Source organism: Lolium perenne, chromosome 4 (genome assembly GCF_019359855.2).
Source record: "Lolium perenne isolate Kyuss_39 chromosome 4, Kyuss_2.0, whole genome shotgun sequence".
NCBI classification, from domain to species: domain Eukaryota; kingdom Viridiplantae; phylum Streptophyta; class Magnoliopsida; order Poales; family Poaceae; genus Lolium; species Lolium perenne.
In genome coordinates, this window is record NC_067247.2 from 363,493,780 (window position 1) to 363,512,459 (window position 18,680).

Genomic DNA, 18,680 nt, shown 5'->3' on the forward strand with positions numbered 1-18,680 from the left:
CAGGAACCGATGTTATTCGGCTCGTTTATCTGAGAAAGAAGCAGTCGATCTGGCAGCATTGAGCCTCGCACCGCCGATCAAGGATCTGGCTTTCCAAATGGAATACAGTTCGCTAGCTCACATGGTCCAGAAACTAACATTGTATGAGCAGCGCCACCCAGAATTGTACCAAGACAAGTTCAAGCGTCCGGTCGCCCTGGTCGAGACAGAAGAAACTGAGGATTCTACAGAAGACCAGGAAGTAGCCGTGGCTGAATGGGCTCGGGGGGCAACTCCCGTGTACTGCAAATGGGTGAAACAACAAGGGCCTGCAAAAGGGTTTGACTTTGATATAAGCAAAGCTGAGCAAATATTTGATTTATTGCTGAAGGAAAAGCAGCTGAAGTTACCCGAAGGCCATAAAATCCCTACGGCGCAAGAAATAAACGGGAGACCATGCTGCAAATGGCATCACTCGTTCACCCATGTCACCAATGACTGCAAAGAGTTGCGTCGGCAAATCCAAACGGCGATAGAACAAGGCCGTCTGATCTTTGGGCAGTTTACCATGAAAGTGGACGCACACCCGTTCCCTGGCGTCAACATGGTGGAACTCAATCGCTCCGCAAGGCGTCGACTAGATTTCTCGTTCGACGTTAACATGGCAGGGCTTGTACACCACCATAGCAAGGATAAAGAAGAAAGCGGTCACTCCCGTGGCAAGCAAAAGGAGGAGGCCGGCCCACGCGACCGGCCCCGATACGATGACAAACGATACATCACCGAGGAGCAGGTGAGAAACGTACGTTATCAGCGACCACTCTCGGCTCATCTCCTTAATAAATATGAGCGTCAGTACGACTGACGTCGGCGGTACGACGAAGATGATAAAAGACATTGTCGGTCCGATGAAGACAGCAGGAAATATCGTCGGTATGATAGAAACGACGAAGAATATGAGCACCGCGCAAAGGAGAAGCCAAGAGAGCAGGAGGACATGGACAGACACTGGGATTTTCCTTTCTTCAAACACTGCTGGGATTCAGGAATGAGCCGATTGCCTACAATCGACAACTGCCCAGAATACAGACAGAAGAAAAAGGGGGCAGGTGACGTGTCAGTGTTCAAACGTCTAGGGCCTCTCCCACCTCAGAGCAGGCGAGCTGAGTCATCGCAAGAAGAAGACTTTGAAGAGTCAGAGGAAGAAGAAGATAGATACCACCAGCCAAGGTGGTGCCCTGATGGACTCAGTCACTCCCAAAAGCGTAGGGTTCAGCGGCTACGTAGCTTGGAGGAAGCCGAGGCGCAATACCTGCACACGCTGAGGAAAGCGCGGGCCGATCTGGCCGTGAAAGTTCAGCGAACCTTGGACGCAAAAAATCGTCCACAGAAGAAAGAATGGCGCCCCAAGCAAGTAAAAGCCGATGCGGAGGCATCGGCTGGCACAAATATGGTGTTCATACTCCCCTCGGAGTTTTGTGCCCCAAGAACTGAAGAAGTGCCGATAGCGCAGTTTGACTGCGGCCCACGGCCAGTTATTTTTGAAAAGCCACGAGAGACGAGCTACAAGCATCTGAAAGCCCTGTACCTAAAAGGTTATATCAATGGGCAGCCTGTCGGCAAAATGCTGGTTGACACGGGAGCGGCAGTCAATATAATGCCATACTCCATGCTACGGCGTTTGGGACGCTCTCAATCAGATCTGATCGAAACCAACATCACGCTGAGCGACTTCAACGGCCAGGCTTCAGAGACGAAAGGTGTTCTGAACGTGGATCTAACCGTGGGCCAAAAAACCATCCCTACAGCATTCTTCATCGTCGACAGCAAAAGCACCTACGCTGTCTTGCTAGGGAGGGATTGGATTCACGCCAACTGCTGCATTCCATCCACGATGCATCAGTGCCTGATACAATGTGATGGAGATGAAGTGGAGGTCGTCCATGCAGATGACTCGATCGAAATCTCAATAGCTAGCATGAACATCTGGGACGCGAAAGATCAAGGGCCGCTCTCTGGAGTCAGTTTGGACGATTGTGAGCGTATCGAAGTTACAAAAAACGGGGTGAGGCTGTTCTTATCCACCGGCCTGATAGAGTAGCAACATCAAAGTCACTGGACGTACGTGGCAAGGCCGATCCCTGCGATCGGCCCCAAAAAATAAAAAAGCCTTCGTTGAGTAATGCAAATAAAAAGGAGGCCGATCCCAGCGAACGGCCCAAATTATCATCGTCATTCGTTTCGCATGTGTTCAGCATTGATCTGGCAGGTGATGGAAAGCTAGGGTATGTGTTTACATCAGCTGATGAGATAGGAGAGATTGCCATTGGTCCTGGGGATAAGCCACGACCAACACTTATCGGCTCCTGGAATCGGATAACTGGAGAGCCGATATCTTCAATTACTTGAAAGATTCGGCTTGGGGGGCACCTAATATGGGATAACGAACAGTGAAATACGGGGGCCGATGCATGCGCAGCCATCGACTTTAGAACTTTAGAAGTGCAAAAGCCGATGCACAGCCATCGACTCTAGAGGTTATGAGCAAGTACCAGGTTACATGGACAAACTCTACTGAAGGAATGCCTCGAATGCACTAAGGGCGTCAGCACGGACGCGATCCACTTCGGCGATTTCAGCCTCATCATCCTCATCCTTGCCCGTCACCAGTTGTTTGTTCAGGGCACGTATCTCTGCCAGATCAGTCTTCAGTTGAGCTTTGAGGCCTTCTGCTTCCTCTTGGGAGCGGACAATAGAAGCTTCCTTATCATGGATGAGCTGTTTGGTTGCCCGGACCCTCTCTTCAAGGTCCTCCAACTCCTTTCGCAAGGTCTCAAGCTCGGTGGTGCTGACAGAGGTGTCAGTTTTGGTGTCCAAGGCCGCCTTTTTCTCGTTGAGCCGCTGACATTTGTCTGCAATATCGGCCTTCAACGGAAGCTGGGCGTGGAGAAGATCGATTCTCTGACGAGCCAACTTCACCCTTGACCTGTAGGAAGACAGAGTCACAACTGGCCAGAGTCTCACCTGCAAAGTTACCGGAAGGTGGGGTTGGATTTCTTCAAGGATGCTCTTCACTTCCTCGCGGTCTTCGACCAATGTCTCGATCGAGGAGGAAAGCAAGGCTTTGAGACGCTGGAATTGGCCATGGATAGCGCTGGGTCCTGGTTCATTGCACGCCATAGAAGGAGCTGGTTCGATGGATTCAGGATCGAACGATAGCAGGCCCGAGAGATCACAACCCTGATAAATAGAAGCGGCGTCAGTATGCAACAGAAAGGAGGGATAGAAGCCAAACGTAAGGAGCGTACCTCTCCTGAGAACGGAGGGACAGCCGATGACAAAGCAATCGGTTCTTGTGTTTTTGCTATGGGCCTGGCCAAATCAGCAACCTCGTCAGCAACACTTGCAGGGGTGGCTAGGTCTAGGTTGGCGGAGGGCATCAGTACTTCCTCGACTTCCCCACTAGAAGTGTCATCAGCCTGCAAAGGGGGTGATGAGCCGATGTGAGCAGCAATCGGTTAGCATGAAAGATAAGCCGGGGAGAGTATGGAGGATAGTTACTCTTGAGGCCTCTTGGTTTGACGAATGGGCATGCGGTTCCTTTCGAGCTCTCTTAATACATCGGCTCTTTGTGCGTAGACCGCCCTGCCCCGCTTTGGCTGGAGCTTTGGGGGCAGCAGGTTCAGGAACTGGTCTTTTCTTGGAAGTCGATGGTGGCAAATCTGGCTGGCTCTGCGTGGTGGTTTTCCCAAAGCTGCCTGAGCTCGAATCTCTTCGACTCGATTGCGTTTCCTCGCTAGAATTATCGTCGGTGGAGGCCTATAAGAGAAGAGTTAGTAAACCCCAGCATATTGATAGAAGCCGATAAGGGTAGATAATCGGTCGAGGCATGGATCGGCTTACGTATAAACTTTCTTGAGCTGGAGGAGGGTTTTGGCGCTTCAAGGTCTTCCTGGCAGCTACTTTCCTCACTGCTGTTCTCGCCTTGATTGAGGCTCGGGGGGCAACTGGCTTGGAAGGTACTTTGCTCTTGGAAGCCGATTTTGGTGAAATCGGCTGGCTCTGCATCACAACCGTTTTCAAGGGTGGTGAGTTTTTGCAGAAGAGGACCACCGGAGCTGGTGGGAGGAATTTGAAGGGGGAGCCGTCATCATGTACAGGTTCTGGGCCATCCTGTTGCTGCAAGGAGACACGCAAAGTTATAAAAATCATTGTAAGCTACTTCAAGAAAATTTATGAGTAGTGGTACCTGTTCTGCGGGAATGTCATGTTCAGCGTCAAGTTGTTTCAGCAATGGTCCCAGAGCTCTCCTGAAGGCATGAGTCTTCCACATTGACCACCAGGTCTCAAAACCATCAGTTGATGAGGTGAAAGAGAGGTTGTGAGGAACTGGGATGGCTAGAGCATCAAAGAAAGAGTAACACCTCTGACCGGTGAGGACATCTGGCAGCTCAGCTCTGCTCTCAGTTAGGTGGTGGAGGAAGAAATGGGGAGATACCTGCCCAAGACCAAATTGTCGGGCTGCTACGACCGGCTGATAAGACTCATAACCAGGTTTGATGATCATGTTTGAGGTGCTCATGCCAACTGGAAGGAAGCAGGGACGGATCATGGCGGAGTACAATTGCCGGGTGCTGGCGTCATCGGCAAAGTTGTCTAGCCTGAAGGAGACTGGATTTTCAAAATATTCAGACTCCGTGTAAGGAAAGAAGAGAGGATTGTCCAGGCCTTGGTAGAAAGCCCTGAACCACTCTGATGCTTCCTTGGGGATCAGTTTACTACCTGGAAGGCTATACCGAGCTTGGCCGTAGCTAGTGCATCAGATTGGCTTCCCGGTAGTGTCTGGAAAGGAGCAGGTGGCCAAAGGTGGAAAGTTTGGGATACGGTTTTGGAAATACAGCTGGGCCCATAACTGAATAAACCACCAGGGGCCTCCTGTTTTGACTGTCTTTTGGGAAAATAGATTGACAGACATTAGTTGGAGATATCGATAGACCTCTCCAAGGAACAGTTTGCCAACGCCAAGTTGGGTGCTTCTGGCAAGTTCATAGGCCAAGGAAAGGTAATTCTTGGTGGGAGCAAGTGAAGGGCCACAGAATATGAAGTGTTCCAACCAGAAATTCAGGAAGGCTGTGTGTTCTTTCTCTGTTACAGGGCCTTTGGTTTTCATGTGGCGTCGAAGCTAAGCACCCCAGTTTGTGCATTCTGTTTTGGAAGAGAGTTTGAAGGGACCTTTGGCAGCATAAAAGCAGAGGGACTGGGGGATGCAATGTCTAGACCAGCGATCATGGCCACATCTAGTAGAGTTGGTGTCATGGGGCCGTGGCCAAACATGAAACAGTTCAGAGCATCAGACCAAAAGTAGCCGATGGTTTTTAGAAGGTTTTCATGCTTCTCAAGAGGAGACAGTGACAAAGATAAAGCATCGGCTATTCCTGTGGTTTCCCATTTGGCGTGGTGAGTTTTGGATACTCTACTGTACCATGAAACCCAATCTTCAGGAGGGTTAGGCCAGGCTCGTAGGCAGTCGGCCCAAGACGTTAGATCTAAATTTTGGCTCACGAAAGGGGTCCTATTAGCCTCGCAAGAAATCAGATGGGAAGGATTCTCGGTAGTACGGGGGCCAAGACAAAGAGAATTCGGAAGAGGGGGATGCGGCAGAAGAATGTCTGATACCTAAAATTAATGATGGAATAAAGCATTAATTCAGATGTTTGCTATTAATTCTAACACTATACTCGGATGGCGAGGAGCGGTTAAGTATTACCTTCAGGCCAGAGACCATGGCGTTGGCGCTGGATGATTCCGCCATCAGATTCGCTGTGGAGTTGGATCTGCACGATTGGGGTCTGGGATTCGCGTGCCGCGGGTTGGATCTGCTCAGTGGATAATTGGGGATCTGGGTTCGTTCCTCGTTGGAAGGTCGCAGGTTACCGTTTGAAATTTGGGGGATGACCGCTTGGACCGGTCGAAAAGGTTGACTGAGTCTGGCCTCGCTGGTGTTTGTGGTAAAGACCGATGCGTTGCCATCGGCTCTTTGAGCGTTGACCTACTTTGACAATCGGCAAAATCAACATGGGAACAGCAATGTGCGAAATCAACATGGAAACATTTCTTCATTGATAAAGAGGGTTTTTTACATGAAGAGCCGATTGCTCACAAAAGAGGGGTCTACTGCCTAGCCTACTACTGCTAGTCCTACTCTAAGGGGCCCTAGTCTAAATGCCGGCACCGTTGCCGCCGTCGCTGCCCTCGTCGTCGCCGTCGCTGCCCTCGTCGTCGCCGTCGTAGCTGTCGTCGGCGCTGCTGCCGGCGAAGTCCTCGTCGCTACTGCCGAAGCCGTCGGCAGGCGCTCCTTCCTTCTCCTCGTCGTCGTCGTCACAGAGGAGGAGGAAGAGTTCATGGTGCAGAGGAGGGCTTTTCGATGGCTAATGGGCAAAGGGATGGAGAAGCGAACTGCTTAGCACGGTTAAATAAAGAGGATATAGTGGAGGTAATTCAATGCTGCGGCGGTTTCTGAGGAAGTGGTGCCAAAAAACTGTCAAATCGTGCAGTACAAAGAAGTTGAGAAGGCAAGGCATCATGATGAAAGGATACTGCAGCGGTTCTGCTCTGCCACGCGCGGCCCGAAAACAGAGTGGTTCTGGAATTATTATTCCAAAACTATTATTCCAAAACCAGGGGGGCATGTGTTATCACCAGATTTTAACCGGGTCAAGAGATGGGCCGTGATTTAGATGGGCTTAGAAGCTACGCACGTAAAATAGCGCTAAACCGGCCTTGGGCGAGAATTTGGGCTACATTGCCCGTGTATCTGTAAATTATAGTAGATTCCGTGTCGGTTAGAATTAAGAGATAGAGTTTAGCTCGTACGCAATTGGGTTTATTCCCAAGTTAGAAAGTCTACGGACTATAAATATGTATCTAGGGTTATTGAGAAAAGGAGGACAATCACGTTCACAACAAACCAATCCAGGCGCATCGCCACCCCTTGTTTCGAGGGTTTCTTCCAGGTAAGCGTCATGCTGCCTAGATCGCATCTTGCGATCTAGGCAGTATCTGTTTATTCGTTGCTTGGTGTTGCTCGTGCTGAAGCCTTGTTGATGGCGAGCAATACTGTTTATCGTAGATGTTTTGGGGCTGACGTGGATACTTTACTAATCTATTCGCTTAGCTATGTTGCCCCTCGATATCTAGCTGCCTTTACACCTATCTTGGGTGTAAGGGCAGCATCTTGCTTAGTCTTTACTTAGTAGATCTGATCTGTTATAGTTGCTCCTTGTTCTTCAAGGATTAGTTTGATATCTGCATGATTAGGCCTTGCAAACGGGTTGAACGATCCAGTAGTGCGTAAAGGCGTGGTTTGCTGGTCTTAGAGGGATTGTTCCGGGAATCGACGTTACGTTGGTTTTTAGGCCTCTTTAGGACTAGTTTTCTGTTATCTTACGTGTCTGCCAGGCTTAATTACGTGTAGGATGTTCCGGTTATGCGGTGAAAACCCTAAACTGTCTTAGATTGACTTATCTTGGTATCGATTAAGCAGGATCCCCATGTTACCGTAAATCTAACGTGAACCATGGGGCAATCGGCTCTTTGAGCCGATCCACAGGGTAACCTAAGAGCCGATCGGGGCTCGTATTTAATGTTTACGTGTTCGCCATGCAGGAAATTAATCGAAGCAATCCATCACCTTCCTGACCAGGTATAGGTCAGGTGGCACGCCCTCGCACCAGCTAGGACGCGCGCCAGAGCATTGCGGGCCGTTGCCCGAGGGACCAGGGCCCACCAGCAGTCCTGGGAACCTCCCGGCTCTCCGTGTTGCCCGTCGCTGCTCGTCGGTGGGTTTTGGTAGGCAACACACGTACAAACTGCAAGGGGACGCAGTATTAAACATGCGGTGTGTGATTCCGCATGTTACAACCAACTAAATGTTGGCAAATCACAATTCTGTAACATTGGCCATGCAACTTTGACTCTCTTTCAGAAGAGATCTAGCCAAACCATTGTGGGTATTGATACGTCTCCGACGTATCGATAATTTCTTATGTTCCATGCCACATTATTGGTGATATCTACATGTTTGATGCATACTTTATGTCATATTTATGCATTTTCTGGAACTAACCTATTGACGAGATGCCGCAGTGCCAGTTCCTGTTTTCTGCTGTTTTTGGTTTCAGAAATCCTAGTAAGGAAATATTCTCGGAATTGGACGAAATCAACGCCCAGAGTCTTATAATTGGACGAAGCTTCCAGAACACCCGAGAGCCGCCAGAGGGAAGCCCTGGGGGGCCCCACACGCCAGGCTGGCGCGGCCGCAGGGGGCCGCGCCGCCTATGGTGTGGTGGCCCCAGGCCCCCTCCGAGGCTGCCCTTCCGCCTATTTAAAGCCTCCGTCGCGAAAACCCTATCACGATCGACGAAACCCGCAAAAACCTTCCAGAGCCGCCGCCATCGCGAAGCCAAGATCTGGGGGACAGGAGTCTCTGTTCCGGCACGCCGCCGGGACGGGGAAGTGCCCCCGGAAGGCTTCTCCATCGACACCACTGCCATCTTCATCACCGCTGCTGTCTCCCATGAGGAGGGAGTAGTTCTCCATCGAGGCTCGGGGCTGTACCGGTAGCTATGTGGTTAATCTCTCTCCTATGTACTTCAATACAATAATCTCATGAGCTGCCTTACATGATTGAGATTCATATGATGATGCTTGTAATCTAGATGTCATTATGCTAGTCAAGTGGATTTTACTTATGTGATATCCGGAGACTCCTTGTCCCACGTGTGTAAAGGTGACAGTGTGTGCACCGTGTGGGTCTCTTAGGCTATATTTCACAGAATACTTATTCACTGTTATGAATGGCATAGTGAAGTGCTTATTTATATCTCTTTATGATTGCAATGTGTTTTATATCACAATTTATCTGTGTGCTACTCTAGTGATGTTATTAAAGTAGCTTATTCCTCCTGCACGGTGTAATGGTGACAGTGTGTGCATCGTGTTAGTACTTGGCGTAGGCTATGATTGTGATCTCTTGTAGATTATGAAGTTAACTATTGCTATGATGGTATTGATGTGATATATGCCTCCTTTCGTAGTGTGAAGGTGACAGTGTGCATGCTATGTTAGTACTTGGTTTAGTCGTGTTGATCTTTCATGCACTCTAAGGTTATTTAAATATGAACATTGAATTGTGGAGCTTGTTAACTCCGGCATTGAGGGTTCGTGTAATCCTACGCAATGTGTTCATCATCCAACAAGAGAGTGTAGAGTATGCATTTATCTATTCTGTTATGTGATCAATGTTGAGAGTGTCCACTAGTGAAAGTATGATCCCTAGGCCTTGTTCCTAAATACTGCTATCGCTGCTTGTTTACTATTTTACTACGTTACTACTGCTGCGTTACTACTGCTTGTTTACTGTCCTGGGCAAAGCACTTTTCTGGTGCCGTTGCTACTGCTTATTTACACCACCTGTATTTCACTATCTCTTCGCCGAACTAGTGCACCTATTAGGTGTGTTGGGGACACAAGAGACTTCTTGCTTTGTGGTTGCAGGGTTGCATGAGAGGGATATCTTTGACCTCTTCCTCCCTAAGTTCGATAAACCTTGGGTGATCCACTTAAGGGAAAACTTGCTGCTGTTCTACAAACCTCTGCTCTTGGAGGCCCAACACTGTCTACAGGAAAAGGAGGGGGCGTAGACATCAAGCTATTTTCTGGCGCCGTTGCCGGGGAGGAAAGGTAAAAGGCACTCATACTCCGGTTCCTGTGTAAAGTACTTTTCTGGCGCCATTGTGTGTGTGCTCGAAGCTATTTCCTTTAGATCCTGCAATTGCATCTTTTTGTTTCTTGTTTACACTAGTTAGGCATAATGGAAAACAACAAAAATATGAGAGATCTTTATGAACTTTATCTTGAATTAGGACATGATGTGTTTGAAGAGAGAATTAAGAAACCCATGGAACTTTATATGCATGCTAATGGGAATGTTATTAATATGAATGTTTTGAACACTATTGTTGCTAATGCTATGGAAAATTCTAAGCTTGGGGAAGCTGGTTTTGATGAGCATGATCTTTTTAGTCCCCCGGGCATTGAGGAGGAAATTTACTTTGATGATACTTTGCCTCCTATTTATGATGATTATAATGATAGTAGCCTTTTGGTGCCACCTACTATGGAGGATAAATTTGATTATGATTACAATATGCCTCCTATATTTGATAGCTACTTTGTTGAATTTGCTCCCACTATTACTAATAAAATTGATTATGCTTATGTGGAGAGTAATGATACTCTTATGCATGAGACTCATGATAAGAATGCTTTATGTGATAGTTATATTGTTGAGTTTGCTCATGACACTACTGAAAGTTATTATGAGAGAGGAAAATACGGTTGTAGGAATTTTCATGTTACTAAAACACCTCTCTATATGCTGAAATTTTTGAAGTTACACTTGTTTTATCTTTCTATGCTTGTTGCATTATGCCTACATAACTTGTTTATTTACAAGATTCCCTTTCATAGGAAGCATGTTAGACTTAAATGTGTTTTGAATTTGCCTCTTGATGCTCTCTTTTGCTTCAAATACTATTTCTTGCGAGTGCATCATTAAAACTGCTGAGCCCATCTTAATGGCTATAAAGAAAGCACTTCTTGGGAGATGACATAGGCATCCCCAATGGGCCTGCCGAAGATAGTACCCGGGGTTTACTGAAGGCCCACTATCCGAAGAATAAGAAGACTCGGAAGCCCAAAGATATTACTAAGGAAAGCTAGAGTTGTAATAGGAAGTGTTGTGTGTAATCTTGCGGGATGAGTTAGAAACCTCCCCGGACTCTGTAACTTGTACAATACGAAACCCTCGGCTCCACCTCATATATAAAGGGGAGTCGAGGGACGAGAAGATCATCGAATCATTGTTGAGCAAACCCTAGTTTTATTTCGTCGAGTACTATTCGGCTGAAACCTTCGAGGTCTACTTGCCCTCTACATCCAACGAAATCCTAGTCTACTACTTGTAGGCATTGACAAGTTAATACCTTGTCAATTGGCGCCGTCTGTGGGGATGTTGTCTTCAGCACATCCATGGTTCTCCTCCTGAATGTACAACCACTTCTTGCGCCACCCTTGAACTGAGTCAGGGAGCTTGACGTCGAAGTAGTCGACAGTGGGGCGAACAGAAATTACAACGCCGCCTATATTATAAGCGACGTTTGGAGAGCCATTGCGGCGACAGAAGAAAATGCGCTTCCATAGCGCCCAGTTAGGCTGGACGCCAAGGAAGGCTTCGCAAAGGGTGATGAAGATAGAAATATGGAGGATAGAATTGGGGGTCAAGTGATGAAGTTGCAGACCATAAACAAAAAGCAGTCCGCGGAGAAAAGGATGAATGGGGGCGGAAAGACCGCGGATGAGGTGGTCGATGAAACTTACCCGGTACCCCATTGGAGGGGTTGGGTAGCTCTCCTCACTAGGAAAGCGCAGTGCGTTGGGCTTCTTATTGAGCCCCAGCTTCTTCAGCAGATTGATGTCCTGAGCGGAAAGCTTGGATCTTTCCCACCCCGCGGTTCCCAGATCCGCGTCAGCCATTGAAGATTCCGGCGTGCTGTGTCTGGTCAAGCGGCGCGGAGGCATCAACAATGGCGCAGGAGTGCAGAGCTTAGAGAATTATAGAGCGCAAGAGGATTTGCAGAGGGGAGCACAGCAACGGCGCGAGCGGAAGTGCTCGAGGAAGAAGAAGGAGATCTTATATAGAGGTATGGCGAAACGGCGGACCGTTGGATTGAAAAAGTGTGCAGCAGATGATAGCCACGTAGGAGAAAGGGTAAAACAGTATTTTACAGTGGAGGAGTTACGGTACGTGCGCCAGAAAAAGCGGAGGACGTGTGTCCCCCACTTGCACGACGTGTCAACGTGGTGGAAACAATGGACCCACAAGGCAGAAAAATTGCGACTATTAACAGCAATGAAGTAACTTCGACCAAGGGAGAAAATTTCGACAAGAAAAATAAAAGAGGATTGACGACAGGAGAAGTTATTGAATACTTCGGAGCCTTTGATCAAATACAAGTTTTTGCCCAAATGCTCGGGGGCTACTTTGAAAAAAAAAAGAGGAAATCTCGAGTATGACAATATAGAAATTGAGGGAGCCTATGATCAAACGCAAGCATTTGATCATAGCCTCGGGGGCTACTCCCATCGGGAGCGCTGTTCGCGCACCCGAGATATAAAAAATAAAATATCGAGAACGAATGACAATATAGCGACATGGTGCACTACAATGTTGAGCCTACAACCAAGCACAAGTCCTTGGCTGTAGCCTCGGGGGCTACTCCCATCGGGAACGCTGTTCGCGTGCCCGATGAAAATTATCAAAGAGAAAAAGAAGAAGAGAAAGAAGGGAAGTAAAAAAAGAAGGAGCATATTTCGAGTTATGAAGATAACTCTACATATACTCCCATCGGGAAAGCAATATAAGTCAAAAATTGACTCGATGAAATGTGCTATTCCAACAGCCGAATAAGCACTCGACAATATATTCTCAGAACGCCAAAAGTTGCGAATAAATTCTGAATGCCGCAAAACACTGCGAAGGTAAGACCCCAGATCCGTTCTGTGCGGCGTGGCACCGTCTCTGACGGCGGTTTGCTACTTTTATCCGTATCAACAGATACGAAGAAAAATCCTAACGGACGAGTTAGGTACCCGATAAATTTGACTGGGACTCGACAGAATGGTAAGACCTTAAGCGGCACCTGTCGAAGTTTACACCAGTATCCCGAGATCATGTCCAGGGACGTGATCTTGAAGTAGGTTTCTGCGGATTGCCACTAGAGCAGTTAACAAGTACCTGATCCGTCAGATGAACTAGCCCCAACTATCATTATCCCTGTACAATATAGAAATTCGTGAGAAGAAATATAGAAAAGTTAAAGTTGTCAAGTAAAAATAAAACGTGGAGATTTTTCCTAACTCTACGATTCAAGCAAAATCTCGGGGGCTACTGACATAGGCATCCCCAATGGACCTGCCGAAGATAGTACCCGGGGTTTACTGAAGGCCCACTATCCGAAGAATAAGAAGACTCGGAAGCCCAAAGATATTATTAAGGAAAGCTAGAGTTGTAATAGGAAGTGTTGTGTGTAATCTTGCGGGATGAGTTAGAAACCTCCCCGGACTCTGTAACTTGTACAATACGAATCCCTCGGCTCCACCTCATATATAAAGGGGAGTCGAGGGACGAGAAGATCATCGAATCATTGTTGAGCAAACCCTAGTTTTATTTCGTCGAGTACTATTCGGCTGAAACCTTCGAGATCTACTTGCCCTCTACATCCAACGAAACCCTAGTCTACTACTTGTAGGCATTGACAAGTTAATACCTTGTCAGGAGATAACCCATGTGTTATTTTGCTACACTTTGTTTTATATTTGTGTCTTGGAAGTTGTTTACTACTGTAGCAACCTCTTCTTATCTTAGTTTTGTGATTTGTTGTGCCAAGTGAAGCCTCTAATCGAAGGTTGATACTAGATTTGGATTTCTGCGCAGAAACAGATTTCTATCTGTCACGAATCTGGGCTGTTTTCTCTGTAGGTAACTCAGAAAAATATGCCAATTTACGTGCGTGTTCCTCAGATATGTATGCAACTTTCATTAGTTTTGAGTTTTCTGATTTGAGCAATGGAAGTATTTATTAAAAATTCGTCTTTACGGACTGTTCTGTTTTGACAGATTCTGCCTTTTATTTCGCATTGCTTCTTTCGCTGTGTTGGGTGGATTTCTTTGTTCCATTACCTTCCAGTAGCTTTGAGCAATGTCCAGAAGTGTTAAGAATGATTGTGTCACCTCTGAACATGTGAGTTTTTGATTATGTACTAACCCCTCTAATGAAGTTTATGAGAAGTTTGGTGTGAATGAAGTTTTCAAGGGTCAAGAGAGGAGGATGATATACTATGATCAAGAAGAGTGAAAGCTCTAAGCTTGGGGATGCCCCGGTGGTTCATCCCTGCATATTTCAAGAAGACTCAAGCATCTAAGCTTGGGGATGCCCAAGGCATCCTCTTCTTCATCGACAACATTATCAGGTTCCTCCCCTGAAACTATATTTTTATTCGGTCACATCTTATGTGCTTTACTTGGAGCATCTGTTTGTGTTTGTTTTTGTTTTTATTTGAATAAATGCTTGTGTGGGAGAGAGACACGCTCCGCTGGTTCGTATGAACACATGTGTTCTTAGCTTTTAATGTTCATGGCGAAGGTTGAAACTGCTTCGTTAAATTGTTATATGGTTGGAAACAGAAAGTGCTACATGTAGTAATTGGTAAAATGTCTTGGATAATGTGATACTTGGCAATTGTTGTGCTCATGTTTAAGCTCTTGCATCATATACTTTGCACCTATTAATGAAGAAATACATAGAGCATGCTAAAATTTGGTTTGCATAATTGGTCTCTCTAAGGTCTAGATAATTTCTAGTATTGAGTTTGAACAACAAGGAAGACGGTGTAAAGTCTTATAATGTTTAAAATATGTCTTTTATGTGAGTTTTGCTATACCGGTTCATCCTTGTGTTTGTTTCAAATAACCTTGCTAGCATAAACCTTGTATCGAGAGGGAATACTTCTCATGCATCCAGAATCCTTGAGCCAACCACTATGCCATTTGTGTCCACCATACCTACCTACTACATGGTATTTTCTGCCATTCCAAGTAAATACTTCATGTGCTACCTTTAAACCTTCAAAATGCTTCTCAATTTGTGTTAATGTTTTATAGCTCATGAGGAAGTATGTGGTGTTTTATCTTTCGATCTTGTCATTTACTTTTGACAGACTTTCACAATGGACTAGTGGCTTCATCCGCTTATCCAATAATTTTGCAAAAAGAGCTGGCAATGGGGTTCCCAACCCCAATTAATTACAACTTGCATTAATAATTCTCTTCACATGTTTTGCTCTGATTCATTAGTAAGCAACTTAATTTTGCAAATAGACACTCCTTCATGGTATGTGAATGTTGGAAGGCACCCGAGGATTCGGTTAGCCATGGCTTGTCTAAGCAAAGGTTGGGAGGAGTGTCACCCATAAATAAATAAAAACTAAAGTACATGTGTAAACAAAAGAGAAGAGGGATGATCTACCTTGCTGGTAGAGATAACGTCCTTCATGGGAGCCGCTCTTGAAAGTCTGGTTGGCGAGGTAGTTAGAGTACCCATTACCATTCGTTGACAACAACAAACACCTCTCAAAATTTTATTTTTATGCTCTCTATATGATTTCAAAACTTGAAAAGCTCTAGCACATGATTTAATCCCTGCTTCCCTCTGCGAAGGGCCATTCTTTTACTTTTATTGTTGAGTCAGTTCACCTATCTCTCTCCACCTTAAGAAGCAAACACTTGTGTGAACTGTGCATTGATTCCTACATACTTGCATATTGCACTTGTTATATTGCTTTGCATTGACAACTATCCATGAGATATACATGTTACAAGTTGAAAGCAACCGCTGAAACTTCATCTTCCTTTATGTTGCTTCAATACCTTTACTTTGATTTATTGCTTTATGAGTTAACTCTTATGCAAGACTTATTGATGCTTGTCTTGAAGTACTATTCATGGAAAGTCTTTGCTTTATGATTCAATTGTTTACTCATGTCATTTACATTGTTTTGATCGATGCATTCATTACATATGCTTACAATAGTATGATCAAGGTTATGATGGCATGTCACTCCAGAAATTATCTTTGTTATCGTTTACCTGCTCGGGACGAGCAGGAACTAAGCTTGGGGATGCTAATACGTCTCCGACGTATCGATAATTTCTTATGTTCCATGCCACATTATTGATGATATCTACATGTTTTATGCATACTTTATGTCATATTTATGCATTTTCTGGAACTAACCTATTGACGAGATGCCGCAGCTGCCGTCTGTTTTCTGCTGTTTTTGGTTTCAGAAATCCTAGTAAGGAAATATTCTCGGAATTGGACGAAATCAACGCCCAGAGTCTTATAATTGGACGAAGCTTCTAGAACACCCGAGAGCCGCCAGAGGGAAGCCCTGGGGGCCCCACACGCCAGGCTGGCGCGGCCAGAGGGGGGCCGCGCCGCCCTATGGTGTGGTGGTCCCAGGCCCCCTCCGAGGCTGCCCTTCCGCCTATTTAAAGCCTCTGTCGCGAAAACCCTATCACGATCGACGAAACCCGCAAAAACCTTCCAGAGCCGCCGCCATCGCGAAGCCAAGATCTGGGGGACAGGAGTCTCTGTTCCGGCACACCGCCGGGACGGGGAAGTGCCCCCGGAAGGCTTCTCCATCGACACCACCGCCATCTTCATCACCGCTGCTGTCTCCCATGAGGAGGGAGTAGTTCTCCATCGAGGCTCGGGGCTGTACCGGTAGCTATGTGGTTAATCTCTCTCCTATGTACTTCAATACAATAATCTCATGAGCTGCCTTACATGATTGAGATTCATATGATGATGCTTGTAATCTAGATGTCATTATGCTAGTCAAGTGGATTTTACTTATGTGATCTCCGGAGACTCCTTGTCCCACGTGTGTAAAGGTGACAGTGTGTGCACCGTGTGGGTCTCTTAGGCTATATTTCACAGAATACTTATTCACTGTTATGAATGGCATAGTGAAGTGCTTATTTATATCTCTTTATGATTGCAATGTGTTTTGTATCACAATTTATCTGTGTGCTACTCTAGTGATGTTATTAAAGTAGTTTATTCCTCCTGCACGGTGTAATGGTGACAGTGTGTGCATCGTGTTAGTACTTGGCGTAGGCTATGATTGTGATCTCTTGTAGATTATGAAGTTAACTATTGCTATGATGGTATTGATGTGATCTATGCCTCCTTTCGTAGTGTGAAGGTGACAGTGTGCATGCTATGTTAGTACTTGGTTTAGTCGTGTTGATCTTTCATGCACTCTAAGGTTATTTAAATATGAACATTGAATTGTGGAGCTTGTTAACTCCGGCATTGAGGGTTCGTGTAATCCTACGCAATGTGTTCATCATCCAACAAGAGAGTGTAGAGTATGCATTTATCTATTCTGTTATGTGATCAATGTTGAGAGTGTCCACTAGTGAAAGTATGATCCCTAGGCCTTGTTCCTAAATACTGCTATCGCTGCTTGTTTACTCGTTTTCTTTGCGTTACTACGTCAAGCATTACTACTGCGTTACTTACCGCTTGTTTATCGTCCCGGGCAAAGCACTTTTCTCGGTGCCGTTGTTATCGCTTATTTACACCACCTGTATTTCACTATCTCTTCGCCGAACTAGTGCACCTATTAGGTGTGTTGGGGACACAAGAGACTTCTTGCTTTGTGGTTGCAGGGTTGCATGAGAGGGATATCTTTGACCTCTTCCTCCCTGAGTTCGATAAACCTTGGGTGATCCACTTAAGGGAAAACTTGCTGCTGTTCTACAAACATCTGCTCTTGGAGGCCCAACACTGTCTACAGGAAAAGGAGGGGCGTAGACATCAGGTATGTACAAAATATATTGAATATGACTATTGAATGCCCGTGAATCAAATTCAACGACAATTCCATTCGAATGGCATTATCCCACGTTAGGACACTCTGGTCTAAATTCGTCAATTTGAGCACTGAATTCAGTATTCACATGGTTTTGTGTGAATGATACACACATAAGACCATCTTCAGGATGCATATGTGCAACCACGAAGCACCTGAAAGAGCAAAGTCTAAACCCCGGGTTTTGTGTGTTTGATGACAACACTCGAATAATATCACCGTGTGCTTTGAGTGTCTTTGTTAGATTTGCAAGAGCACGGTGACCTCGCTGGACACGTCAAGATCGGAGGACTGAAGCGTAGCTTATAGGTTTTCTGGTTTTGTGTGTGTATCGCGAGGTGACATGGTTGGAGAGAAAAAGGGGAGAAAACCAGTTTTTGTCAGGCCGGTACTACCGGTATCAGTAGCGGTAGTACCGCTACCCCTACTGGTACCGCCCACGGTACCGCTCTGTAGTTCTGCGCTCGATTTGCCCCCAGTACGAGTTGCGGTACCTCTGCGGTACCTGGGGCGGTAGTACCGCTTGCAAGCGGTAGTACCGCCCACGGTACCGCTCACGGTACCGTAACTTGTTACGGCAGTACCGCTTCGGTACCGTTGTGGTACCGCTTTGAGTCCAGTAAGGTTTGGACCCCATTGTGGTACCTCGAGCGGTACCGCGAGCGGTAGTACCGCTCCGTGTCCACGTGGACAAGATCTGTGGGATTTCAAACTCAGAGCGGTAGTACCGCTTACCCAAAGCGGTAGTACCGCTTAGGCAAAAACTTGACATAACGGTTGGATTTCGAAGAGCCTATTTAAAGGGCCCTTCTTCCCCAACTCGTTTTTATCTCTCCTCTCTCTCTCTCTCCTCCATTGTTGCTGAGCTTCATCCTTGAGGATCTCCCCAACCATCCAACCAATCTTGCCCAAATTTTGAGTGGTGGAGGAGACCCCGATCTATAGTTCTACCAAGAGAGATTTCACCAATACTTGCTATTCCTTAGTGGATCTTGGTGTTAGGGTTCCTATGGTGGGATATTGGAGAAAGTGCACCTATGGAGGCTAGCTTGGTGTTGTACTAGCTCCATAGGGTGTTGGGAGCCTCCTTGTGGTGTGGACCTCACCCCAACCTTGTGAAGGAATCACCGCCTCGACCG